We start from the raw sequence: 26,839 nt of genomic DNA on the forward strand, positions 1-26,839 counted from the left end.
GCCCAGTAACATTGTGGTTTTTAAACCAGAGTCAGGGCCACTAAGTACCCAGTGGTCTCCTGCTCCGTCCCCTTCTCTGTGCCAGGGGGCAGAGGAGATGGTGAAGTAGCATCAGCTCAAAGAAGTGACTTGAGCTTGTGAGGGAAGCAAGCTTTGGAGTGCTCTGACCTCCCCCCGCCTCAGCCATGAATTCAGCTGGGTCTGGTGTTCTCAAAGAGCCACCATGCAGTGTGGCTTCACGTCCTGAGATTTAGGAGGCACATTTAAATGCTTAAATGAACAAATGATGTGCACCTTCCACCCAGTGGCGCTCACTCCTACCTACCCGAGAGAGCTGGTTTGCGCTTCTTCCTTTTTCTCCTCTGGTAGAGTGACGGCCAGGGCCTCTAGTGCAGCCCAGAAGACCCCCCTGTCTAGTACCCATGGCACCTGACCCCAGACTTCCTGGGATAGGCTTTGTGCTGCCGCCGGCAGGTGAGACTCCAGGGTTTGCCCAGCTGTGCTGCTGACCTCGGGTGAAGCTCTTGGTGTCTTGGAGCCTCTGTCCCTCACTGTCAATGGGGCTGACATCTACTCTTCTGGGTGGGCAGAGCTGTTAGGAGACTGAAGAGATAGGAAGGAAGTTGAAGGAGTTCAAGATGCTGTGTAAATCTGGGAGAAGGGAAGGCGGGGCAAAAAAAAAAATAATACCTCCATGACTCGAGTAAGGAAATTCCTCCCCACTCAAGTGGGGTCACAGTCTCAGGTTCTATCACCTTTATCAGGCCTTTGTTTCTCTGCCTGGGCCATCCCTGAGAGAACAAGGCCATGGAGGTTGTTGACATACCCCAGGCCCCGCCTCAATCCGGATGGAATTCTCTACTTTGCTCCTTTTGCAAATATTAATCAAGGCCCTGGCACTCATTGTCTCGTGAAGAGCCAGTAGTTTCTGGCTGCTTCCTGGGGCCCAGGTGTCCCACCTGAGCTGGGACATGGGGCTATTGGGAGCAGCTCTGCCCCAGGTACTCCTCTGACCCTGTGTCTGCCCCCCAGCCAGGGACAGGAAACCCCCCCCCCCTCCCCAGGGCCTGTACCCCGCTGTCCCCAGCAGGGCCACCCAGGGCAATCATCTGCTCTGCTGCCACGAGGAGGGGCCAGCCCAGAAAAGCACACCACTGGGACCAGGCTGTGAACTCCAGCCCCGGGGCACTTGCATAGGTGTTTGCATACATTGTCCTGCGCGGCCTCCAGGGCAAGTCCAAAGACAGGGAGGGGGCAGGGAATGCCATCCTCCCGGAGCCCCCCACCCCTGCACGCGGGGGAGGGGGGGTGATGCAGTCAGCCTCCCAGTGCTCTCGGGAGGGTTATTGGGCGCACAGAGCAGGGTTGGTGACCTACTTTTTGATCAGTGATATGTGAATGACTCTATTATCAGTGATATTATTGGCCAGGGTCACACTTGATGGAGGAGGAGGCAGGGTGAGTGAAGCTACGTAGGGAGTAGGGCGAGGACAGGACTGCAGCCACGCTTTGAATGTGACAGGTGGCACTTTTCATTTATCAAAGGGTGTTTTTGGCTCTGACTTCCTTTTGCTCTCCTAACAAACCCACGAAAGGGGTGGCTCTGTTTCCATTTTATAGATGAGGAAACTGAGATCCAGAGGGCCTCAATAAACCAAGAGGGGTGACCGCTTTGGGGCTGCAAACCCCAGGATCACAACCAGTGATCTTTCTTTCCTTTTTTGGAAGCCCATTACCTTGCCAGGAGACCCAACCGACATAAAGGCTTTGTGTGGAGTTACTGTTAAAGTTTCTCAACTCTGACTTTCGATGCTGTGCTTATCTTTTACAGACAATCCACAGCAGCGTGTGGGCTGGTGCTGGCGGCCGGTTCTCCTGAATCCTGTCATAGCTGGGTGTGAGGTGGGTGTTTTTTAATTGAGGTTTGAAAACTGTGTAAAAGCAGGCTGGAAAGAGGAGGGAGGCAGCCTGGATTTGCAGGGGAATGGTTGGGAATCCTTCAGCCTAGACCCGGTCCCCTGCCTGGGGTGTGGTGGGGGGAGGTTCTCTGGTCCACCCTCCTTTCTTTCCTTCACTCCAGTGGCAGGGATGTTTCAGCCTTAAAGCAGAGGGGCAGCAGCAACAACTCTCTTTTATTATGGAAAGTTTGAAACAAAATGAGCTTGGAGGTGTCCCTGAGTTCCACCTGCCCATCTCAGGGAGGGTGTGATCCTGTTAGGTCTGTCTCCCCAGTCATACCTATGGTGATTGTAAACCAAACTCCAAATACGTATTTTTTTTCCTTTCGATTTTTTTAGTATGTATTCCTGAAAGAGATACTTTTTTTTTTTTTTTTTAAGATTTTATTTATTCATGAGACACACAGAGAGAGGCAGAGACACAGGCAGAGGGAGAAGCAGGCTCCCCGCGGGAAGCCCGATGTGGGGAATCGATCTGGGGACTCCGGGATCACCACCTGAGCGGAAGGCTGTAGCTCAACCGCTGAGCCATCCAGGGGCCCCTGAAAGAGGGTTTCAAACAATGTAACTACAGGGCCAAGGTCAAATCTGACAAGCAAGGATTTCCTTAATATCCTCAAAAGCCCAGCAGGTGTTCACATTCCCAGAATCTTTTTTTTTTTTTTTTTTTTTAAGATTTTATTTATTTATCCAAGAGAGACACAGAAAGCAAGGCAGAGACACAGGCTGAGGGAGGAGCAGGCTCCATGCAGGGAGCCCGACTCGGGGACTCGATCCTGGGTCTCCAGGATCATTCCTGGGCTGAAGGCAGCGCTAAACCACCAGGGCCACCAGGGCTGCCCACATTCCCAGAATCTAAGTAAGATCCACACATTATTCTAGAGATTTTGCTCTATCTCAGAGATTTTGCTCTCTTTGTCTTGTTTATTTTTCACTTGAATTTGTTGTTGAAGAAATAAATATATGGCGTTTCCCTTGATGGGGCTGTGGGGGGGTGCTATCCCATGCTCCCTTGACTTTCCTCTGAATTGGTGGGTAGATCTAGAAGTGTGAGCAGATTCGGGTTTGAGTTTTTTGGTGAGGATATTTTGTAGGTGTGGTGTGTCTCCCGATGGAATGGGGGTCCCCTGGATGTGGGGTGGCAATGGACTGGAGTCAGTGGTGCAGGAGGTAAAAGAATTCAGAGGAGCTAGAAGTTGATTGAATGCACCGCAGGGCAGCAGGGCAGCGGTGGGTGGGACAGCAGAGGGGAGGCCTTCTGCCGAAAGAGGTGGTGGGTGGGGGTGTGGAAACATGAGGTTCAGAGCAAACAGTCCAGAAAGGATTCTCGAGACGTCTTTGGTGCAGCAAGGTGGTTTTATTAAATTGCAGGGCCAGGCTCTGTGGGCAGAAGGAGCCGCGCTGCGCAGGGACTGCGAGGGGTGACTGCTGGGTCTCCTGCTGGGCCTGCCTGTATTAACCTGGGGGGGGGGGCGCCCGGGGGCCTTTGCTCCTTCCTGACTCAGGCCCGTTTCCTACAAGCGGCCTGTACAGTAGGCGGTACTGTGTCCTCCCATTCGGACCCTCTCTGGACACGAGGGAGCTTTGGTCATTCTGTCTTCTCTGTGTGATTCATCACTTTGGTGAGGCCCAAGCTGACCCTCTGCTAGTTGGGGGCTCCCCTTCCTTCTGAGATTCCCCCAGCTGCTGGGGGGGGGTGCAGACTGTAGGCAAGAGTGCAGAGGGGGTCTGGTGGCAGGGATGCCATCAGGAACTATCAGGAGGGGTCCCAGTGGGAGGTGATGGACCAGGTCCCGGCAGGTGTCTGTGGGGTGGACAAAAGTGGACAGATTCAGAGGTGCTGGCCCTAGGCCTTGTAAGAGAAGTCCCTGGCCCCCTGTGCCTCAGTTTCCATGTCTGCCTCTTCTGCTGGAGCGAACAATGTATTTTTATATACTAGTCAAGTGACAAGCACGTACTGAGCACTTGCTGTGTGCCTGGCTCTGGAAGCCCTGAGCTCCCCCTACTGCTGTCTGTATGTGAACAGATCCCATCACAGCTCTGTGGGCAGGTCCGGCCTGTGGAAATCTTGGTAACCCGTGGCTACTAGGCCACCTGGTAGCCTCTGCGTCCTCACTGTGTGTGGCCCAAGGAAGGCCTTCAACACCCTGGATGGGGGGAGCATCCCTGTTTTTGGTGTTACGTCACTTCTGCATAAGAGCCAAGGCCCCGGGATCTTCTGTGCCCTCAGCCCTTCCCTGGTTTCGGCCCAGACTTACCTGTGCTTACCTCCAGCAGGTGCCCCCCAACACCGCTACTTTCACCCAGACTTCTCTGCTATAGAGCACCACTTACCTGGGCTAGTGCAGCCCAGATTTCAGGGGAGTTAACGTCTAGAGGGGCACCCTCTTGCTCAGTGGCAAGCCTGAGATGCTCTTGCCCCCCACACCAGGCCATTAGGTGATGGATTCTGAGAGGATGGTTGTGCACCTGGAACCCATACTGCAAGGCTCATGGTGGGGTGGAAGGTGGTAGAGCGGGCAGGGGACAGAATAAGCAGGGCTCTTGGGACAAAAGGAGCCATGGTGCCCTAGGAAGGGCCATCATTGTGCCATCTTGGGGTGGCCTAGCTTAGGGGTGGCAGTGAAGGGGAGGAGGCAGCTCCCCGGGGCTATTCACTAGACCATCACCTCCCAGCCAGGACTCATCTCTCTCTTCCTACCCTGGGCCATCACCCTGCACTCACCTCAGCCTGCCACAGGTTGTACCAATGGTTGTACCATTGGGAAGACTTTGCTGAGCTGCAGGAAAGCAGCTGAGCCGTTCCTGCTTCTGGCCTCCAGAGCTCTGGTGTCGGCATATGGTGTCCTGCACTCTTCTCATGTCACCATGACTTTTTGGCTCCTGTGATGTGGTTTTGTTGTTTAGGCCTATGGTGGGGGTGTCCTGGCTCCCAATTTGAGACAGTGCAGGGGCTCCACCCTTCAGGCTCGTTTGCCTTTCTGTGACATGAGACTGATCATGAGGAGGAGGAGGAGGATGAAGACCCCCCCTTCCCATGCTCCATCCCCACCCACATGTCTGGGGGATTGAATGTGCATGGGGACCCATGTAAAGTGCTCAGGACAGGGCAGCTGCCCTTGCTATTACTAATATAATGATCACTCTGGTTGGTCCCACAGCTGAAGGGAGCTTCCTGGTCAGACAAAGGCAGCTACGGAGCATTGTCCATTCCACCCACACAAAGCCTAGCCTGGACGTGAGAACCTTATTGGAGGTCTTGCAGGGAGAGCAGGCCAAAGCCAGGACTAGATAGATGGTCAGGTTAAAGGCAGGCAATCTGACCTGAATCCTCCATTTGAGAATGACACGCAGCCACTGCCACAGAGGCAAGGATGCCTGTGGTCCCCACCATGCGTTCTGTGATTCTCTTGGCAGTGTTGTCACCATCCCGGCCTGAGGGCAGAGAGACAGGTGTGAAGGCCAGTCCCTCCTTGGGCATCAAGGGTCTCGATGGTCAGAAGGAGCCGGGCCGTGTACTTGGGTCTGCTCAGGCTGCATCCACAGTGAGAAGGCTACACAGTCACTATTTAAAAGAGTAAACAGGTCCTTTCACGTGGATGGGCCCATTTTTTCCCTATGCCATCCCCTAGTGGTGGACAGTTAGGTTTTTATCATTGGTTTCCAGCAGAAACAACACGGGACAGCTCTCTTACGTTTGTATTTTTTTGTAGTCATGAAGAGCTCTCCTCTGGTTGAATTCCTAGAAGTGAGATGGAAACAAAGGGCTGCACCTTTGAAGTCCTCATGTGTCCATTCCCTTTTAGAAGGGTTTACACGCTCTGTGGTGCCCCAAGCAGAATCATTGCCCTAGTGGAGCTTCTCAAAGGCTGAAGCAGGTCTTATACCTCAAGCCTAGCTGAGCCTGCTTGGTCTCTCTCCAGAGTCATGTCATCTCTTCTTGGGTTACCTATGAAAGCTTGGACTTGAGAGGCCCAAAGGGTCTGACCAGCCCAGCTCACTGCACACAACACAAGCTACAAAGGAAACACACACACACACACACACACACACACACACACACACACACGTGCATGCCAAGAAATTGTGAAGAACCTGTTACAAGTGTTGTGTCAGAGGGTTTGATTAGTTCTCCAGCTGTGTGACTCTGGAGGCCGACTGTCCCAAGCGTGGGTATTCTAGAGAGGACAAGTAAGCATTTTATTCTGGGTACATTTCTCTTGCAATTTGACACCACCAAAATGATCGAACTTCCTATGCAGTTGGTCACAAGCTCAAAATTACATGGGAATTTGTCATTCTACAAGAAATTCTGACCATGACATTTGGCACATTATTTAATACACATCTTCACCTACTGATTTAAGAATTTGAAACGAGAATTGTTAGTCACTACTGAGTACTATGGTGACAAAGGCCTCTAGCGATACTTAATGGCATAAGGTGGCTCCTACATTTGTTGCCTATCACTCATCTGCGCTTGACCCACCTGCTGTGTCCATCACTGAAATGAGGGTAGGAGGAAGGGCCTGAATTGACCAGATTCTTGCTTTCCAGACTGAAGGGTCAGAGGGACCAGGTGCCTAGCTCCAAGCTGCCTGGCCGGATGGAAGGGGTGGTTCGATGTGGCTGCCTGATGCCCCGGGAAGACCAGTGTAGCATGAGGGTCTTCTCCCCGGGACTGGGAGGCAGAACAGATGGACGTCTCCTCTTGCCCCTTCCTCTCTTGCTCAGAGCCCAGGAGCGGACAGACAAGGGCCCTAAACAGAGCCAGGGTTGGTTCCAGCAAACAGGGCAGGTCAGGGATATAGGCACCTAGACTCAGAAGGAAGCCTTGGATGCTACCTGGCCTATGGCAGGACCCCCCATCCACTGACCCCCCCACACTTTATGAACCCACATGCTATCCTGGCTTTCTCTCACGTTCCTTACATCCACCCCCACCCCACCCCTCACTTTCCACATGACCAGTTCCGGGGCTCCTTCCCTGTGACTCCTGCCCCCTGTGGATCAGTGTACCTACTCACCTGGTCTGGAAGCCCGAGGGGGCACTGCACCAGGGATTAGGGGTCCCTGACCCCAAGGAGTCCCCTTTGGGTAGTGAGCCCTCTCTCTGCAACCCCATTCCTCCCACCCCCTCATTCCCTTGTACAAAGTGAGTGTGTTATAGGGCCCGTACCTATAACAACACTGTGAACCAGGAGCCTGAGTGAGACTCTGCTCCTGCCAGCCCAAGGCCTGGGCCTTCTGAGGGGAGGAGGGAGCCAGCTCCCGCAGAGGGATCTCAGGAGCAGGGAAATGTTCTGGGGGCTGGGCACCAAGCCTGCCTGAAGAGAAAAAGAAAGCCTACCCCTCGTGGTGTGGGGCGGAGAGCTGGACCACATGCATCCTGAGAAGGGGAAGTGAAAGCAGGCAAGTGCCCTGTGCTCTCTGGTCTCCATTATTCAGCAAATCCTGGGCTGGGGACTGGGAGGCAGAGGTGCCTGAGGGACTTTCGTAGTTCCAACAGAGGAAGGGACCACCCAGATAGGCCGTACATTAGTCTACCGCTCCCCAGAGGCTGGAGAGATGCTGCCCTAGTTGGAGGTCAGACCCAGAACTTGGAGAGCAATTAAAGGTCCTTTCATGGTGGGGCATGTGGAGGGGAGTGTTGGAGGCAGAGCTGTGACAGGAGGTGAGGTCAAGGAGAGTAAGTGACCTGCTGTCATCCCATGAATAAGAGGCTTATCTTCACTTCTCCACAGTAGGCCTGATGCCTTCTGGTAAAGCTACCGTGTTGCTTCCTAATCCTGTCAACTTTTAATACCAATTATTTCAGGCCTTCAAAGCTGTCTGAAGGTCTGTACCTTCAGAGCTCTATGAATGTACATGCCCCTGCCACTGGTTAAGAGTCACAGCATGGCAGGTGCAGGTGAGAACACCTGAGACCGCCCTGCTTGGAAGCAACATCCTGGGCTTCCTGACCCTTTCCTCTGTCATAGGTTTGAATCCCCCAACAACAACATCTGCAATTGTGTAGCATGTGATATGGGAGGGTCTTTTGCAGTTTTATTATGGCAAAAACATAAAACATAACATAAAAATTACCATTTAAATCATTTTTAAGAGTACAATTTAGGGGCATTAAGTGCTTTCACAGTGCTGTGCAACCATCGCTACTATCCATTTCCAGAATGTCCCGTCACCTCAAACAGAAGTTGTGTACCCGCGAAACGATGTGGGCAGGCATACCTTGTTTTATTGCACTTTGCTGTGTTGTGCTCCGCAGATCTGTGTTTTTCACAAATGGAAGTTTGCGGCAACCCTGCGTCAAGCACGTCTCTTGGTGCCATTTTTCCACCAGCACCTGCTCACTGCATGTCTCTGTGTCACATTCTGGTAGTTCTCGCAGTATTTCAAACTTTATTATTTGTTATGGTGATCTGTGGTCTGTGATCTTTGGTGTTACCGTTGTAATTGTTTTGGAGTGCCACGAACCAGGCCCGGTATACGGTGGTGAAGTTCATCTATAAATGTTGTGTGTTTCGACTGCTCCCCCGACCCACCATTCCTTTTCTCTTTCCCTCTCCTTGGGTCTTCCTATTCCCTGGGGCAAAACGACATTGCACTTAGGCCAATTAATAACCCTCCAGTGGCCTTTGAAAGGAAGAGATTCCCATCTCTCAGTTTAAGTCAAAAGCTAGAAATGATGAAGCTTAGAGAGGAAGGCAAGTTGAAAGCTGAGACAGGCCAAAAGCTAGGCCTCTTGAGCCAGACAGCCAAGTCGTGAACGCAGAGGAAGTCCTTGAAGGAAATGAAAAGTTCTACTTAATGGACCCATGAATGATAAGAAAGTGGAACGTCTTGTTGCTGCGATGGAGAAAGTCTGAGTGGTCGGGAGAGAAGATCCAGGCAGTCATAACATTTCCTTAAAGCCAAAGCCTCATCCAGAGCAAGGCCTTAACTCTCTTCAATTTTGTGAAGGCTGGGAAAGGTGGGAAAGCTCAGAAGAAAAGTGTGAGGCTAGCAGAGGTGGGTTCATGGGGTTTAAGGAAACAACAAAAAGTGCCAGGTGTAGCAGCAGCAAGTGCTGATGTAGAAGCTGCCGCAAATTGCCCGGAAGGTCTAGCTCAGATAATTCATGAAGGTGGCTACCCTCAATACCAGATTTTCAGTGTAGATAGAACAGCCTTGTATGGGAAGAAGATGCCGTCTAGGACTTTCAGAGCTGGAGAGGAGAAGTCAGTGCCTGGCGTCTAAGCTTCAAAGGACAAGCAGACACTCTTTATAGGTTGAATGTAGCTGGTGAGTTTAAGGTAACGCAAATGCTCCTTTACCATTCAGGAAGTTCTAGGGTCCTTAAGAATTATGCTTATCTACTCTGTGCTCTGTAAGTGAGCAACAAAGCCTGGGTGACAGCCCATCTCTTTACAAAACGTTTTACTAATTATTTTAAGCCCACTATTGAGACATATCGCTTAGAAAAGATTCCTTTCAAAATATTACTGCTCATTGACAAAGCACCTGGTCACCAGATTGTTCTGATGGAGATGTGTAACAAGATTCATGCTGTTTTCCTGTCTGCTAACACAACATCCATTCGCCAGCCCATGGACCAAGGAGTAATTTCAACTGTTGAGTCTTGTTATTTAAGAAATATGCTTCGTAAGGCTCTAGCTGCCATACCCTGTGATTCCTCTGACGGATCTGGGCAAAGTCAATTAAAAACCCGCCGGAAAGGGTTCACCATCTAGATGCCATTAAGACCATGTGTGATTCATGAGAAGAGATCAAAATATCAACATGAGCAGGAGTTTGGAAGAAGTAGATTCCCACCCTCATGGAGGACTTTGAGGGGTTCAAGACTTCCTTGGAGGAAGTAACTTCAGATGTAGAGAAAACAGCGAGAGAACCAGAATTAGAAGCAGAGCCTGAACATGGGACTGCACTGTTACAATCTCATGATAAAACCTGATGAGGAGTTGCTTCTTAGGGGTTAGCAATGGGAGTGGCTTCTTGAGCTGGAATCTACTCCAGGTGAGGATCCTGTGATAATTTTTGAAGTGACAACAAAGGATTTAGAATATCACACAAACTTAGTTGATAAAGCAGCAGTAGGATTTGAGAAGATTGACTCCAATTTTTTTAAAAAGATTTTATTTGGGGATCCCTGGGTGGCGCAGCGGTTTAGCGCCTGCCTTTGGCCCAGGGCGCGATCCTGGAGACCCAGGATCGAATCCCACGTCGGGCTCCCGGTGCATGGAGCCTGCTTCTCCCTCTGCCCTATGTCTCTGCGCCCCCCCCCCCCCCCCCGTGTGACTATCACAAATAAATTTAAAAAAAAAAGATTTTATTTATTCATTCATGAGAGATACAGAAAGAGGCAGAGACATAGGCAGAGGGAGGAGAAGTGGTCTCCATGCAGGAGCCCGATGTGGGACTCCATCCCTGGGACTCCAGGATCACGTCCCGAGCCAAAGGCAGATGCTCAACTGCTAAGCTACCAGGCGTCCCGACACCAATTTTCAAAGAGGGTGAAATGCCATGAGATGGCATTGCATGCTACAGAGAAACCATTTGTGAAAGTAAGAGTCATTCAATGCAGCGAACCTCTCTGTTGTCTTACTTAAGAAATCACCACAGCCACCCAGCCTTCAGCACCCCCGGCCCGATCAGTTAGTGGCCATCAACACGGAGGCAGGGCCCCCCACCAGCCAAAAGACATGTCTCTATCAGCTCAGAGGATGGTTAGCATTTTTTAGTAATATTTTTAAATTAAGATATACGCGTTGTTTTTTGGGGGCATAGTGCTATTGCACACGTAATAGACTTACAGTTTAGGGTAAGCGTACCTTTTATATGCACTGGGAAACCAAAAACATCATTTGACTCACTTTATTGTGGTATTTACTTTATTGCATCGATCTGGAACCAAACCTGCCATATCTCAGGTGTGTCTGCAATTTGCTCTCCCCACCAACCCCGTGGTCACTTCTAATCTTTTTGTCTCTTTGAATTTATCTCATACAAGTGGAACCATACAACAGTTGTCCCTTCGTTACTGACTTATTTTACTTCACATAATATTTTCAAGATTCATCCATGTTGTAGCATGTATTAGAACTTTGTTTCTATTTAAGTCTGAGTCACACCCCATGGTTCGGCATATCACAACCTTGCTCATTCAGTCATCTGTTGATGGCCACTTGTGTTATTTCTGCCTTTTTGCTTTTGTGAATGATCCTGCTAAAAACACTGAGGTACGAGTATCTGAGACCCTGCTTTCCGTTCTTTTGGTATATATCTAGGAGTGGAACTGCCATCATATGGTAGTTCTATGTTTAGCTTTTTGAGGAACCACCAAACTTTTTTTTTTTTTTTATTTGTTTGCAGTGACTGTGCCATTTTACATTCCAACCAGCAGTGCACAATGGTTCCAATTTCCCTACATCCTTGTCAACACTCATTATTTTCCTTTCTTTAAATTTTATTTTAGACGTCCTAGTTATAGGCTTATTAGTATTTTTTGTTTCTTCATAATTCAGTTTGGGTACATGGTGTATATCTGGGAATTTGCTGAGTCATCTAATTTGTTGGCCTACAGTTATTCATAGTGGTTTCTTATAATCCTTTTTAATGCCGTAAAATCATAGAGATGTCCCCACTTTCACTTCTGATTTTACTAATTGGAATCCTCTCTTTTTATCTTATCCAATCTACTTAAAGGCTTGTCTTTTTTTTTTTTTTTTTAAGAACCAACTTTTAGCTTGCTTTTCTCTTGTTTTCTGATCATTATTTTTTATCTCTGTTCTAATCTATTATTTCCTTCCATCTGCTAGCTTTGGGTTTAGTTTTGTCTAGTATCTTAAGATGTAATGTATGCATTTACAACTAAAAATGTTCCTCTTTGCACTGCTTTTGCTCCATCTTGTGAGTTTTGGTATATTGATTTCATTTTCATTTGTCTCTAATATCATTTGTGATTTCTTCTTTGACAAGTTGGTTAAGAGTGTGTTGTTTAGTTTCCACATATTTGAGAATTCTCTAGTTTTCCTTTTGATATTATTTTCTATTTTCATTCCAGTATGATCAGAAAATATACTTTGTATGATTTCAATAGTTTTAAATTTATTAAGATTTGTGGCATAACAAATGTCAAGTGCTTCATGTGCACTTGAGAAGAATGTATGTTCTGTTGCTCGGCGGAGTGTTCTGTGTATATCTACTAGGTCCAGTGGCTCTGTAATGTTAATTAAGTCATCTGTCGCCTGTTGATCTGTTATTCTGTTCACCATCGAAATCTGAGTATTGAAGTCTCTGTTGATTACTATAGAATTATCTGTTAATCCCTTCAAATCTCTTAATGTTTACTTCATATATTTTGGGGCTCTGATGTTGGATGCACATATGAATTACATGTTTTAGAACTGTATTTGTATAAAAGTCTTAGGTCATACCATGCATAATTTGCTTTTTATATTTGAATATATTCCTGGGATTTATTCATGTTGATGTGAAGTTCTGTGGCCCTTCATTTTCACTGTTCTGTGGAGTTTCTTCATAATGACTCTTACTACAACTTTCTGTGGCCTTGGTATTTCCATATATGTATTGAAGTCAGCATGTCAATTTCTACAACCCTACCCCCCCCCCCCGCTGAGTTTTGATTGCATTGCACCTTATCTATAAATCAATTTAGAGAGTATTGACTTCATAACAATGTTAGTCTTCCTGTACATGCTCTTTTTTATTTTTAGGTTATTTAAATTTTTTATCAATTTTTATCAATTATAGCTTTCATTGTATAAGTTTTGCACGTATTCTGTTAAATTTATTCCTAAGTATTTCATATTTCCTGATGCTCTTATAAATAGTATTGTTCTGTTTTGTGGTTGCCCCACAGAAGATGGGGCAAGCCTACTCTACCACCAGTAGAATTTGTTTGAATGTTGAGACTGATGATACCACACATATATCAAGAGCCTATGAAAAGGCTTATTTTTCCCTAATGGGGCTTTCTGGGGAGAGCACTGCAGACATCCAAGTTGCTCCAGGATGGCTTGAGTGAAAGGAAGGATGAATGGCTCTGGTTTTTATTATGGTTGGAGAGGGGGGACCAAAGTGGAGATTCCTATATATGGATGGTTTGAAGATCTCACCCACTCACTCCCTTCCACCCCAGCCCCGCCCCCCGCCCCCCCCCCCCCCCCCCCCCCCAGTGCAGGAATGCCAGGGCTTTCTTACTGACTTGTCCATGTATAGGGCAAGAGGGAGGAATGGAGCATGAAGCTGTCAGTGTCAAACATCAAAAAATAAACTGCCTTTATTACATTTTTTACATTTAAATTGCCAATTGTTAATAGTATATAAAAATACAATTGCCTTTGTACATTGACCTTGTTTGTATCCTGTGACCTTGCAAAAATTCATTTATTAATTCCAAGTCGCTTTTGTAAATTCCTTGGGGATTTCTATTGTAGATGATTGTGTTATGTGCAAATAAGGATGTTTATAATTCTAATCTGTATGCCTCTTACTTTTATAATAGTTAATTAACCTTAAAATTCTGGTTAGAACCTTCACACAAGGTTGAATAAACATGGTAAGAGTGAATATCCTTGCCTCGTTCCTGATCTCAGGGGGAATGCTTTTAGCCTTTCACCATTTAGTACAGAGTTAGCTGTAGGTATTTCATAGATGCTCTTTATTCAGGAAGTTCTCTTTCATTACCTGGGTACACAGAGATTTTATGGACGGAATATGGAATATTGCCAAATGCTTTCTGCATTAGGATGACTATATGGTTTTTCTTTTTTGGTTTCTTAGTATGATGAAATACATTGCTTTTCTACTGTTGAGCCAACTTTGCATCTCTGGGTTAAACTCTAGTTGGTTATGAGGTATGTTACTAGATTTGATTTGCTAAAATTTTATTAAAGGTTTTTGCATCTTTGTTCATGATGGATATTGGTGGGTAATCTTCTTGTGATGTCTTTGTCTGGTTTTGGTAACAAGATAATGCTGGCTTTATAAAAATGAGTGGGAAAGTGTTCTCTACTCTTCTATTTTCTGTAGAATTGCTATTATTCCATCTTGGATGTTTCTTAGGTTTTACCAATGATGTCTAAAGGTTTTTGTTTTTGTTTTTTTGTGAGAAGAGTTTAAATAATGAATTCAATCTCTTGAATATAGATATGTGTAGCTACTTAGGTTGATAGATATGTGTAGCTACTTAGGTTACATAATTCTTGAGTGAGCTTTGATAATCTTGTCTTTCAATTATCACATTTTTTGGCATAAAGTTTCCATGTTATCCTTATATTGTCTGTTACTTATCTGTAGAATAGGTAGTGATACTTCCTCTGTCATTGCCAATGTTGGTAATTTGTGTTACCTCTCTTTTCTTTGAGTAGAGGTTTATTATTTTATTGCTTTAAAGAACCAAATTTTGGTTTTATTTTTTCAACTTTTAAATTTGTTTTCAATTTTATTTCTGCTGTTACGTTTATTAGATTACTATGGGATTGATTTTCTTTTTTCTGATTTTTTAAAGGCAAATGTATAGATCATCAATTTGAGATCCGAATTTTCTAATATAAGCATCATAATGCCATATATTTCCTCAATATGTGGAATTCACCTGATTTCCACACATTTTGGTCTCTTGTGTTTTCATTTTCATTCAATTCAAACATTTGCTAATTTTAATTTTTCCTGTGATCTCTTCTTTGGCTTATGGGTTATATAGAAGTGTGTTGCTTGATTTCTTACGGATTTTTCAGATGTATATTTTGTATTTATTTTAAATCAATTCTTTTGTGGACAGAGAACATGCTTTGTATCATATCAACCCTTTTACATTTGTTGAAATTTTTATTATGACCCAGAGTAAGGTCTCCCTTGGTGAGGTATACTTGCAAAGAACATGTATTCTGCTGTTGTTTAGGCATTCAATAGGAAGTGTTAATTCAGTCAGTTTAGCTTATAATGTTAAGTTTTCTGTATTCTTACTGATTTTTTTTTTGCCTAAAGATTTTATCTCTTACTGAAAAGGGGGAATGTTGAGATCTCCAACTGTGATTGTGTATTGATTATTTTCTCCTTTTCTATCAATTTTTGCTTCATGATTTTGAAGCTGTAGTAGGCACATACACATTTAGAATTATTTTGTTCTTATGATAAATTGGCCCTTTTGTCATCTTGAAATGTCTTCTTAACCTTGATAATATTCTTTGTACTGAAGTCTACATTGTCTGATATTAGTATAGTCACTCTAATCCTTTTTTTTGTATACTGTTTTGATATGCTATTTATATGGTACATCTTTTTCCTTTTTTTATTATGTCTTTGTATTGAAAGTAGCTTTTTTTTGTAGACAGCATATATTTGATTCCTGCTTTTTTCAAATTTCATCTGAGAATCTGCATTGTAATTCGAGTGTCTATACTATTTATACTTAATGCAGTTACTGATATGGTTAGATTTAAATGTAACATTTTGCTATTTGTACTATCTCTTTTTCGTTTTAGTACCTCTTTTGATTATTCTATATTATTTTATTTCTACTATTGACTTATTAGCTACAATTCTTGTTTTATTTATTTAATTTTTAGTGATTGTGATAGGGTTTACAGTATCTATCTTTCACTTATCACAGTATACCTTCAAATAATATTGTACCACTTTGTGTATGGTTTAAAAGCCTGATACAAGTATACTTCTATTTCTCCCCATCCCACTCTTTGTGCTGTTATTGTTGTGTACATTTTAATGCCACATATATAAACTATTGTATATTTTACTACTTTTGCTTTAGACAGTCAATTATATTCTTTTTTTTTTAATTTTTATTTATTTATGATAGTCACACAGAGAGAGGGGAAGAGACACAGGCAGAGGGAGAAACAGGCTCCATGCACTAGGGGCCCGACGTGGGATTTGATCCCGGGTCTCCAGGATCGCGCCCTGGGCCAAAGGCAGGCGCCAAACCGCTGCGCCACCCAGGGATCCCCAATTATATTCTGAAGAGATTAAAAATAAGAGGGATCTGTTTTTTTGTTGGTCTCTCTCTTTTTTTTTTTTTTGTTCATTTGCTTTGTTTCTTAAATTCCACATGAGTGAAATTATATGTTATCTGTCTTTCTCTGACTTCTTTGATTTAGCATTATACTCTCCAGGTTCCTCCATATTGTTGCCAATGGCAAGATCTCATTCTTTTTTATGGCTGAGTAATATTCCATTTTATATGCTAGTAGGGAGGTGGGTTGGGGGATGGGTGAAAAAGATAAAGAAGATTGAGACTACACTTATCTTTTTTTCTAAGTAAAGTTTTGTTTTGTTTTTAGATTTTATTTATTTATTCATGAGAGACACAGAGACATAGGTAGAGGGAGAAGCAGGCTCTCTGCGGGCAGCCTGATGTAGGACTTGATCCCAGGGCCCTGGGATCACGACCTGGGCCAAAGGCAGACGCTCAACCCCTGAGCCACTCAGGTGCCCCAAGGAAAGTTTTTATTATAAAAATTCTTTATAACTGCTATAAACTAGATCCTTAGTAGGATTATACTACATTCCCTTGATTATTTTTCAAATTTTATTTAAATTCTAGTTTAATATAATATAATATTAAGTTCAGGAGTTGAATTTAGTGATTCATCACTTACATATAACATCCAGTGCTCATCATAACAAGTGACCTCCTTAATGCCCATCATTCAATTAGCCCAGCCCTCACTCCACTTCTTCTGTCAACCCTTGGTTCTCTATCATTAAGAGGACACTTATCTTTTTTTTTTTTTTTTTAAATTTTATTTATTTATGATAGTCACATAGAGAGAGAGAGAGAGAGAGGCAGAGACACAGGCAGAGGGAGAAGCAGGCTCCATGCACCGGGAGTCCGACGTGGGATTTGATCCGGGGTCTCCAGGATCGCGCCCTGGGCCAAAGGCAGGCGCCAAACCGCTGCGCCACCCAGGGATCCCAAGAGGACACTTATCTTGATGAGCACTGAAAAATGTATAGAATTATTGAATCATTATATTGTATATTGTACATGTGAAGCTAACATAACATTGTGTTAATTATTCTTGAATAAAAATATATAATAATTCCTAGATTACAAAATACAAATAAAAACAAGGGGAAAAAGTTGTATTTACCCACTGTGGTAGGCTTAATGATTGCCTCCCATAATATCCATGTTCTAACTCTGGAGTCTGTGAATATGTTACCTTATATGGCAACATGGATTTTGCAGATGAGATTAATAATGCGGAGATGGAGAGATGATCCTGGATTGTCCAGGTGGTCCCAGTGATGTAATCACAAGTGTCCTAATAAGAGGCAGATACAAATACAGAAGTACAAGATGTGACAACAGAAGCAAGAGGTTAAGGAATGCAGGTGACCCCTGGAATCTAGAAAATGCAAGGAAATGCATTCTCCTCTAGGGAGCTTCTAGAAGAAACAGGCCCTGAATGACACCTTGACTTTTTAGCCCAGTGAAACTGCTTTCAAACTGCTGGCCTCCAGAACTGTAAGAGAATAAATTTGTGTTGTTTTAAGCCACCAAGTTTATGGTAATTTGTTATAACAGTCATAAGAAACCCATACAGCCAAATTTTTATCATTTCCATTGCTTTTTTAAAAAATATTTTTTTTATTTATTCATGAGAGACACAGGGAGAGAGGGGCAGAGACATAGGCAGAGGGAGAAGCAGGCTCCATGCAGGGAGCCCAATCCCAGGACTCCAGGATCACACCCTGGGCTGACGGCAGGTGCTAAACCACTGAGCTACCCGGGTGTCCCTTTTTTTTTTTTTTTTTCTTTTGTAAAATTTCTTTCTGGTGTCATACTTCTTTTACATGAAGAATTTCCTGTATCATATCTTGCAGTGCAGATCCACTGGCAATAAATTCCCTCAGCTTTTGTTTCTCTGAAGATGTCTTTCTCCTTCATATTTGAAAGAGAATGGATATAGAGAGTTTTAAGTTTATTGGATCCCCTCCCCCCTCATTTCAGTATTTTACAGTTGTCACTCCATTATCTTCTGGATTGCATATTTTCTGATGAGAAGTTTGTTGTCACTCTTATATTTATTCCTCTGTGCATGTTTCTTTTTTTTTGGCTGGCTGTCTTGATGATTTTTACGTAGGATTTCTGCAATTTGACTATGATGTAGCGAGATGTGTTTTGTGTGTGTGTGTGTGTGTGTGAGATGTGTTTTTTAAAAAAAATCTGCATGGGATACTCTAAGCTTCTTGGATCTGTGATGTTTTGTCTTATATTAATTTTGGGAAAGTCTCAGCAATGATCGCTTTAAAAAATTTTTTCTCTGCCTTTTTCTCTTGCTCTTCTCTCTCTTCCCTTTCTTCCTCTGCCCCTCACTCCTCCTTCCCCTTTTCCTTTTAGCCTCTCCTCCTACTGGGATTCCAATGATTTTTTTGGGGGGTATATTTTTTATTGGAGTTCGATTTGCCAACATATAGTATAACACCCAGTGCTCATCTCGTCAAGTGCCCCCCTCAGTGCCCGTCTGGGTGATGGGATTCCAATGGTCTTAACTCTAAATAGTTTGATATCATCCCATGGCTCTTAGCTGTTCTCTCTTCCTCTTTCTTTCACTCTTCCTTCATTTTATATTTCCATTTGGATAGTTCCTACTAATCTAATTTGCATTTTCACTTACTCTCTTCTCTGCTGTAACCGAACAAATTATTCATTTCTGATATTTTTATTTTGAACATTTCTGTTTGTCCCTTTTTTTTGTAGTTTCCAATTTTTGCTGCAGTCACCTATCTGTTCAACATATTGTCCACCTTTTCAACTAAATCTTTTAAAAAGTGGAACTTGATTATTTTGAAGTCTTTGACAGTTCTGACATCTGGACAGGTCCTCCCTCAGTCTGGTTTTATTGACTATCTCTTGATAATGAGTCATTTCTTTTTCTTGCTCTTTTATGTCTCTATATTGAATACATATTATTTTTAATTTTAGTTAAGTATACAATATTATATTAGTTTCAGGTTTATAATATATTGATTCAAGAATTAAATGATTACAAAATGTTCACCATAATAAATGTAGTCACCATTTGCCACCATACAATGTTATTGCAGTATTATTGACTATATTTCCTGTGCTGTACTTTTCATCTTCGTGACTTATTTTATAACTGAAAGTTTGTATCTCATAATCCCCTTCACCTATTTTTGTCTATCCCCTATCCCTAAGCTCTGGCAACCACCAATTAGTATTTTTCCTTCCTTATATTTATGAGTTTGTTTGTTTTTTGTTTGCTTTCCTTTTAAGACTCCACATATGGAATCATATGGTATTTGTCCTTCTGTGTCCAACTTATTTCCCTTGACATAATACCCTCTTGGTCCATCCATGTTGTCATAAATGTCAAGATTTCATTTTTTTATGACTAATAATTCCATTGTGGTACCACATTTTCTTTATCCATTCATCTATCGAAGGACATCTAGGTTGCTTTCATATCTTGGCTCTTGTGAATAATGCTGCAATAAACATAGAGTACATATATATTTTTAAATTAGTGTTTTTGTTTTCCTTGAGGATATACCCAGAAGTGGAATTACCAGATCATATAGTATTTCTATTTTTAATATTTTGAGGAACCATCATACTGTTTTCCACAGTGGCTGCACCAACTTACATTCCTGTAAACCGCATGAGGGTTCCCTTTTCTTGCCAACACTTGTTATTTCTTGTCTTTTTGAGAGTAACCATTCTAACTGGTATGAGGGGATTTCCCATTGTGGTTTTGATTTTCAATTCCCTAATGATTTGTGACGCTGAGCATCTTTTCATGTATCTATTGGCCATGTGTATGTCTTTTTTTAGAAATAAATGTCTACTCAGGTCCTCTGCCCTTTTTAAAATCAGATTATTTGTTTTTTCTGGTCTTGAGTTGTAGAAGTTCCTTATATATTTGGATATTAACTCCTTATCAGATATATCATTTGCACATATCTTCTTCCAACCATTCATTTGTCTCTCAAATATCTTGCCTTTTCATTTTGTTGATTAAAAAGCTTTTTTGTTGTGCAAAAGCTTTTTAATTTGATGTAATCCCAGTTGTTTCTTTTTGCTTTTGTTTCCTTTGCCTGGAGAGATCAACACAGACAAATATTGCTAAGGCAGATGTCAGAATTTATTGGCTATGTTTACTTATATGATTCTTATGGTTTTAGGTCTTACAGTTAGGTCTTTAATCCATTTTCAGTTTATCTTTGTGTATGGTATAAGAAAATGGCCTGGTTTCATTCTTTTCAACATAGCTGCCCCATTTTCCCAACACTATTAAAGAGACTGTCTTTTTTGTATATTGGTTATTCTTGCCTCCTTTGTCATAGATTAATTGACCACATAAGCGTGGGTTTATTTCTGGGCTCTCTATTCTGTACTATTGATTTATGTGTCTGCTTTTGTGCCAGTACCATAATGTTTTGATTACTATGGCTTTGTACTATAGTTTGAAATCTAGGCATATGATCCCTCCAGCTTTGTTCTTTCTCAAGATTGCTTTGGCTATTCAGGATCTTTTGTGGTTCCATACAAATTTGAGAATTATTTGTTCTAGTTCTGTAAAAAATACTATGGTTATTTGATAAGGATTGCACTGAATCTATAGACTGCTTTGGGAAATATGAACATTTTAAGGATATTAATTATTTAAACGTATGACCATGGTAGATCTTTACATTTCTTTGTGTTGTCTCCAGGTTTTTTCATTGATACCTTATAGTTCAAAGTACAAGTCTTTGAACTCTCGGTTAAATATATTCCTAGGCATCTTATTCTTTTTGATGCAGTTGTAAATGGGACTATTTTCTTAATTTCTCTTTCTGCCAGATTATTAGTGTATAGAAACTCAGCAGTGCTCTGTATAGTAATTTTGTATCCTGCAACTTTACTGAATTCATTTAATAGTTCTAATAGGGCTTTTTTTTAATCTTTAGGGCTTTATATATAATATAAATATATAATATAAATATATATATATAGTAACATGCCATCTGCAAATAGTGACAGTTTTACTTTTCCTTTACCAGTTTGGATGCCTTTTATTTCTTTTTCTTCTCTGATTGTTGTGGCCAGGACTTCTGGTACTATGTTTAATAAAAGTGGCGAGAGTGGACATCTTTCTCTTGTTCCTGATCTTAGAGAGAAAGCTTTCAGCTTTTCACCATTGACTGTGATGTTAGCTGTGGGTGTGTCATATATGGCCGTTATTATCTTGAGGTATGCTGCCTTTCTACCCACCTTGTTGAGAGTTTTATCATGAATAGGTATTGAATTTTGTTAAATGTTTTTTTCTGTATATATTGAGATGATCATATAATTTTTATCCTTTATTTTGTTAACATGGTGTATCAGGTTAATTGATTTGTAAATGTTGAACCATCCTTACATCTCTGGGATATATCCCACTTAATTATGGTGAATGATCCTTTTAACGTATTGTTTGCTAACTGGGTTTGCTAATATTTTGTTGAGGATTTTTGCAACCATGTTCATCAGGGATATTGGTCTATAATTTTCTTATAGTGTCTTTCTCTGGTTTTGGTATGAGGGTAGTGTCAACCACATAGAATGAATTTGGAAGCATTCCTTTCTCTTCTATTTTTTGGAATAATTTGAGAATGATAGGTATTAACGCTTTAAATGTTTGATAGAGTTCACCTGTGAAAATATCTTGTTCTGGACTTTTGTTTGTTGAGAGTTTTGTCATTACTGATTAAATTTCATTACTAGTAATAGGTCTATTCAGATTTTTATTTCTTCCTGATTCAGTCTTGGAAAATTGTGTGTTTTTAGGAATTTATCCACTTCTAGATATTTCAATTTGTTGGTGTATAATTTTTCATAGTAATATCACAATCCTTTGTATTTCTGGGTGTTAGTTGTAAATTCTCTTTCATTTGTGATTTTTTAAAATTTGAGTCTTTTTTTTCTTAATGAATCTGGCTAAAGGTTTATCAATTTTGTTTATCTTACCAAAGAACCAGCTCTTAGTTTCATTGATCTTTTCTATTGTTTTATTTTTAAGTCTTTATCTTATTTATTTCTGCCAGGATATTTAGTAATTCCTTCCTTCTACTGACTTTAGGTTTCTTCTTTTTTTAGTTAGATTGCTTATTTGAGAATTTTTTCTGTTTTCTTGAGGTAGGACTGTATTACTATAAACTTCCCTCTTAGAACTACTTCTGCTAAGTCCCAAAGATTTTTTTTTTTTTATTCATGAGAGACAGAGCGAGCGAGCGAGAGAGAGGCAGAGACACAGGCAGAGGGAGAAGCAGCCCCTTGCAAGGAGCCCGGCGCGGGACTCAATCCCCGGTCTCCAGGATCACACCCTGGGCTGAAGGCTGCGCTAAACTGCTGAGCTACCCAGGATACCCAAGTCCTAAAGATTTTGAACCATTTTGTGTCTATTTTCATTTGTCTCTGGATGTTTTTTAGTTTCCTCTTTTATTTCTTCATGACCTATTGGTTGCATGTTATTTAGCCTCCACATATTTGTGTTTTTTTCTAATTTCTTTCTGTAATTGATTTCTAGTTTCATACCATCATGGTTGGAAAATATGCTTGATACGATTTGAGTCTCCTTAAATTTATTAAGACCTGTTTTGTGGCCTAACACGAGAACTATCTTGGAGAACATTCCATATGCACCTGAAAAGAATATGTATTCTGTTGTTTTTGGATGGAGTCTTCTGTATATATCTGTTAAGTCTACTGGTCTGATGTACCACTCAAAACCACTGTTTCCTTAATGCTTTTTTGCATGGATGATCTATCCATTGATGCAAGTGGGATTTTAAAGGCCTCTATTATTATTGTACTACTATCAATTTCTCCCTTTATGTCTATTAATATTTGCTTCATATATTTAGGTCTTCCTATGTCCGATGCGTAGATATTTACAATTGTTATATTCTCTTGTTGGATTGATCCCTTTATCATTATGTAATGCTTTCCCTTGTTACAGTCTTTGTTTTAAAGTCTATTTTGTCTAATATAAGTATTGCTGCCCCGGCTTTTTTTTTTTCCTACCATTCTCATAGAATATCTTTTTCTACCCCTTCACTTTCAGTCTGCATATGTGTTTAGGTCTGAAGTGAGTCTAGTATAAGTCTAGTATAAGATGGTCTTATTTTTTTTTTTATCCATTCAGTCATCCTATACCTTTTGATTTAAGGTATGTTCATTTACATTTATAGTAATTATTGATAGGTTTGCACTTATTGCCCTTTTGTAAGTTGTTTTCTGGTTGTTTTGGTGGTAGTTCTTTTCCATTGCTTTCTTCTCTTGCTTTCTTTGCTTGTGATCTGATGACTCTTTTTTAGTGCTATGCTAAGGATGTCTTTGTCCTTATTTTTTGTGTATTTATTATACAATTTTTGGTTTGTGATCACTGTAAAGCTTATATATTACATCCTATGTATGTAACAATCTATATTTAAGTTGGTGGGCACTTGAGTTTGAACATATTCTGAAATTACTACATTTTTACTCCCCTACTCCATGTTTTAATGTATATGACATAATATTTTATATCTTTTTATTTTGTGTATCCCTTAGCTAAATTTTATAGGTATAATTGACCTTGTCTTTACCTTCACACTAGCTTTATAAGTGATTAATCTACTACCTTTCTGTGTTTGCTTTTACCAGTGAAATTGTTTCCTTTCATAATTTTCTTCTAGTTATGACCTTTTTATTTTCCTCTTAAAGGGATCCCTTTAACATTTCTTATAAGGTTGTGTTAGTGGTGATGAACGTTTTCAACTTTTGTCTAAGAAACTCTCTCTCCTTGAATTCTGAACAATAATCTTGGGAGATACAGTATTCTTGGCAGTAGATTTTTTTTCCTTTCAGCACTTTGTATTATGTCACTCCTTTCTTCCTGCAAAGTTTCTGCTGAAATATCTGGTGATAGCTTTATGGGGGTTTTCCTCATCTGTAACTATTTACTTTTCTCTTTCTGCTTTTATGATTCTCTTTAATTTTTGCCATTTTTGTAACGTGCCTTGGTGTGGACGTAGATCAACCCAACAAGAGAATATAACAATTGTAAATATCTAGCCTTAGAGGCTTTTTGTGCTTCCTGGACCTGGATGTCTGTTTTCTTCCCCAGGTTAGAGAAATGTTCAGCTATTACTTCTTCAAATAAGTTTTCTGCCCCATTCTTTCTCCTCTTTCTGGGATCCCTTTAAGGTAAATGTTAGGACACGTGATGTTGTCTCAGAGATCCCTTAATCCACCCTTAATCCATATTTTTAAAATTCTTTTTCTTTTTGCTGTTCAGTTTGAGCGCTTTCCACTCTCCTGTCTTCCAGATTGCTGATCTGTTCTTCTGCATCCTCTAAGTTGCTGTTGATTTCCTCTATTGTATTTTTAAGCTATTATTCCACTCTGATTTGTGCCTTTTTATGTTTTCTCTTGTTGATATTCTCTCTGAGCTCATGCACTTTTCTCAGTGAGCATCCTATGACCATTACTTTGAGCTCTTCTGTAGTTAGATTGCTGATCTCCATTTTGCTTAGTTCTTTTTCTGAGGTCCTGTCATCGTCTTGTTGGAATACATTCTTCTGTATCCTCATTTTGTCGGACTGTGTTGGCTTCTATGTATTAGGTAGAGTAGCTATGCCTCCTGGTCTTGAAAGTAGTGGCCTTTTGTAGAAGGCATCCTGTAGGGCCCAGTAGTGCAATCTCCCCGGTCACCAGAACCTGGCATTCAAAGGGTGTCCCTTGTGTGGGCTGCTTGCACCCTCCTGTTGTGACTGGGCCACAACTTCTGTGGCGTCCTGTTGGGCAGGGCTGTTCCCTTGTATGGCTGCGTGAGTGGCGTGGCTGTACTGCTGCGGGTGTGCTGATGGGTGGGGCTGGCCCCCAGCCCAGCTGGCTGTTGGGAGCAGCTGCTGCAGACACACTGGTGAGCAGGCTGGCTCCTGACATGGCTGGGTGGAAGGCCCAGCTGTAGCTGCTGCGGGCACACTGGTGAGCAGGGCTAGCCCCGAGCACAGCTGCCTTAGAAAACCCAACTGTAACTGCTGCAGGCGTGCTGGTGTGCGGTGTTAGCTCTTAGCACAGCTGGCTGAAAGGCCTGGCTGTAGCCGCTGAAACACGCTGGGGTATGGTGCTGGCTCTCCACTAATCCAGGTCAGGAGTCACTTTGGATGGATGCCAGGCCCAGTTGTGGCTGCCTGCTGGGTGTGAGGGGAAGAGTCGCTTTGGAGGGACACCTGCCGGGGCAGGCAGGTTGAGTGGTGTGGGTCCACAGGGGAATGCTGGTGGAGGGGGCAAGCAATGTCAGCAAGGTAGATGAAGTATCAGAAGTGGCTCCTGTAAGCATCCAACCAGTGGCACTCAAGGAGGGCAAGAAAGATAGCGTCACCAGCACTTCTGTTCCTGGAGAAATCTCCTACAGATCCCTGCCCATTCAGCAATGGGCTAAAAGTAGTAAATAATCTTCGCACGTAAGCCAGGTGCTCGTCAAACTGCTGTTCCGGTGCTGCGTCTCAAACTGGGTGATATGGTGCCCTCTGAGAGCAAGACTCTTGCTTTCCTGAAGTCCTCCAGCTCTCCCAGAGTGAAGCCTCCGTGATTTTCAAAGCCAGACACTACAGGGGCTCGTCTTCCCAGTGCAGATCCCCAGGATGGGGGATCCCCTGGCTCCTCGGGAAAGACCTCCCTGCTTGTGATAGTCTTCTGGCTTGTGGCGGGAAAGCTGCCGCAGTGCCAGAGATTGGTCCCTGACTGCATCTCCGCCCCTCCTCCCCTTCTTGATAGGGCCTTCTCTGTATGCTTTTAGCTCTGGACTGGCCCTTCTGCCAGTCTTCAGGTGGTTTTCAGGGTCAGCTGTATTCTGTGTCCTTGTTGCTCCACCTCCCCTACCCCCCGCCCCGCGTCTGGGAGGAGATGAGCTCGAAATCCTCCTCCTCCACCACCTTCCCCAGCTTTTCATCTGGGTCTCTTAAGCCTTTATGAATGCTGGACCTTGTAACAGGACAGCAGGGATGGAGGTGAATCGTATTCATGCCTAGGAAAGGTCACGCTTTTCATTCCACCAGATCATGGATGTGGAGTGTCGAGCAACCTAGTTGGGAGTGGAGTGCTGGGCACTGCTACCTTGTGCTAGTATGGGGCCTGGAGTGCTGGAAGGTTCTTCTGTGCTCCGGCTTTCATGAGGCCTTGGGGCTTCTTTCTCCTGTGTCTGCACGAGGGGCGGCGGGGTCTTTCTCTAGCCCCTTAGCTCTCAGGCTGCCCTAGGGGCGGGCTGGTGGATGGATCAGGGCTCCCTTGAGGTTCCTGCGCTTTCCAGCCTTGCGCGCCTGAACTTCTCTGATGGCCTTGCGTCGGCAGAGTGGGATATCCCGCTTCCTTTCTACCTCTGTGCGATGGGCGTGTTGGGGTTAGTTTGCACGTGGCGGGCAGAGGCCCCCCGAAAGCTCCCGGCGCTATTTGTTCAAACCCCGGCGCTCTGCGGAGGGGTCGCTGGAGATGGCAGCTCCGGCCGTGCGGCCTGCTGCGGCGCCGTCGCGCTCACCGGTGGCCCTCGGGTCGCACCCTGACCTTCCTTCCTTCCTTGGGTGACCTCCGTCTTCCGCCTCCCGAGCCCCAGACCGTGAGTTCCGAGGGCGGACGGCCCGTTCCGTGTATTGCTGGGGATGAAATGGCGCCTGGCACGTGGCAGGGGCTCAGCCACCGGCCTGAGCGGGCGAGCGGCGCCTGCCCCCCGCAGGTTCGTGTACGCACGTCACAGCGGCGCCTTGCTGGGGTCACCCCACCTCCAAGTTCGGGCACGAGCCCCTGCGCCCAGCCCTGGAGAGCCCCGCAGGGATCTCGCGGCCCCGCGCCCCGCCTGCCGCCC

At 43.3% G+C, this 26,839-nt stretch overlaps 1 protein-coding gene across 8 annotated transcripts in view; it reads left to right on the forward strand.

Moving 5' to 3' along the window:
* Positions 1-26,839, forward strand: part of CHDH (choline dehydrogenase) — a 38,894-nt gene that overhangs the window by 3,081 nt on the left and 8,974 nt on the right. For 7 of the 8 annotated variants that reach the window (XM_077858537.1, XM_077858532.1, XM_077858535.1 and 4 more), the window contains exon 2: positions 1,832-1,902. The gene's annotated coding sequence lies outside the window, so the exon portion shown is untranslated. Of the gene's footprint in view, positions 1-1,484; positions 1,523-1,831; positions 1,903-26,839 lie in introns of those variants that run through there. The other variant, XM_077858538.1, reaches the window with a different exon arrangement.

Source organism: Canis aureus, chromosome 19, assembly GCF_053574225.1.
Source record: "Canis aureus isolate CA01 chromosome 19, VMU_Caureus_v.1.0, whole genome shotgun sequence".
Taxonomy (NCBI): domain Eukaryota; kingdom Metazoa; phylum Chordata; class Mammalia; order Carnivora; family Canidae; genus Canis; species Canis aureus.